Genomic DNA, 2,054 nt, shown 5'->3' with positions numbered 1-2,054 from the left:
CTTTAAGATCACAGTTCCTCTGGTCCTTGAGAATCTGCCCAAGAACTACAATCAGATATAAGGACAGAGACCCAGGCTTTTGGGTTTTTGGGGTATGCATCACACAATAAGCTAGAGCCTGGCCTGTGGAATTAAGAGACTGGGGAACCATATGCTCACATGACTGTGAGTAATAAACTGCCTTACTTATGGTCCTTGAGGGCATGTGTTCCTCATTGGCTGTTGTTGTTTGTCCTTCATTCTCTGTTTGTTTTTTTTTTGTTTTGTTTTGTTTTGCTATGCAATGGGGTTAAGTGACTTGCCCAGGGTCACACAACTAGTAAGTGTCAGGTGTCTGAGGGTGGATTTGAATTCAGGTCCTCCTGACTCCAAGGCTGGTGCTCTATCTACTGCACCACCTAGCTGCCCCTCATCCTTCATTCTTAAAGAGGACCAATGACAATCATGATGCTGATGTCTTTACTTGTGTATGAATTGGATTTAAGTGAGACAAAGCTTTGCAAAGTGGTCAGCCTCCCTCTTTCCTACAGAGTCATTGAAGTTCAGTGACAAAAGTCAAGATGACTGGCGATGGCCCAGGAGCTATATTTTGTAAGATATTTGGAGGTTTGGGGGCTAGATTTAAAATTTAAAATTAATTAATTAATTAGATTCTTATTATTTTTATTGGTACCTCACCTGAGATCTCCTTACACTAATAAAAGAATTGAAGAGAGAGGAAAGAATAAAATTGGAGTTACTAATGGAAACTTGAGAGAAAAATTGATATCTTAGAATGGAAGCTGAAAAACCATAACCAAGTAGTAACATTTTACATTCTACTTTATGAGGTGATTCTTCAAACTTTTTTAAATTAGAAAAATGTATGGTATATTTAACTATGTAAAGTGAATATATTTACTTTAGTGGCTGATATCAGAAGTACAATCTAAATAGTACTAAATATATTTAATAATTGGGAGACAGACTGCCCATGTTCATAGATTTTTTTAAAATCATACCAACTGATATTATTCTTTACTATTATTTCTCTCCTTTAGCCAGGAGCTACATGAACTGTATTTGCTCCTTTTTCCTTTCATTCTCCAATATTTTCAACCTAAATTAAGAAAACTTCAGGGTACTCATGTGTGGGCTCCTTCACTTTGGGAGTGGAAGGGGAGACTTTAAATGTTTATTTACTCCTATCATACCTATGAGAAAGAAAAAAAAAGAGAAAGAGGGGGAGACAATTCACAAAGTGAATGGGTTTTTTTTTGTTTTGTTTTGTTTTTGTCATTTTTCAGTCATGTCCTACTCTTTGTGAAACCATTTGGAGTTTTCTTGGCAAAGATACTGGAGGGATTTGCCATTTCTTTTCTCCAGCTCCTTTTTACACGTAAAGATACTGAGGTAAACAGGGTTAAGTGACTTACCCCGGGGTCACAGAGCTAGTAAGTATCTGAAACCAGATTTGAACTCAGGAAGATAAATCTTCCTAACTCCAAGCCCAGCACTCTATCCACTATGCCACCTAGCTGCCCCCACAAAGTGATTAAAAGGTGGTTTTTATATTAGGATTTCCTTTCAAGTTTTAGGTGTGTTTTGATTCAGAGGGAACTCTCTGGGTCCTGATGTCAGGCCAGTGTTAAAGATTTTTGGTTCTCTGGTTCAGAGTGAGGTACTTGGATTGTATTAAAGGAAAGAAGGTTGCCTCTCCCCTTGATAAGTCAGGAAGAGGTTCTAGTGATTTTTGGTTTTCTGAACTATCCTAAGGTACCTACTGAAGTTCATTTCCAGCTCAGCGCTGTGTAATAGCCCTTAGGAGGTGGAAAGTCACAGGATCCTGAGAGCTGGATGAGACTTTAGGAGACTTCTAGTCTAAGCCCCTCATTTTACAGATGAGAAAACTGAAGCCCAGATCTAGAAAGGAAAAGAGAGAGGAATCAGGAGTATAGGAGGGGTAGAGGAAGCCGGAGGAAGGCAAGTGCTATCTCCCCCTCCCCCTCCCAACCTCAGAGCAGCAAATAAGATAATAAGATCAACAACAAGGAGAGGAAAAAACAGACTTCTCC

General features: G+C 39.0%; 1 pseudogene; it reads left to right on the top strand.

Annotated features, from left to right (window-relative positions):
• The first annotated feature begins 1,666 nt into the window (after positions 1–1,666).
• Positions 1,667–1,734, top strand: LOC114044706 (annotated as a pseudogene).
• Positions 1,735–2,054: the final 320 nt, after the last annotated feature.

The sequence above is a fragment of the Vombatus ursinus genome, unplaced genomic scaffold, assembly GCF_900497805.2.
Source record: "Vombatus ursinus unplaced genomic scaffold, bare-nosed wombat genome assembly UNPS02014774.1, whole genome shotgun sequence".
Lineage (NCBI taxonomy): Eukaryota > Metazoa > Chordata > Mammalia > Diprotodontia > Vombatidae > Vombatus > Vombatus ursinus.
Note: the sequence above shows the minus strand (reverse complement) of the source record. Positions and strands in the feature narration are given on the sequence as shown.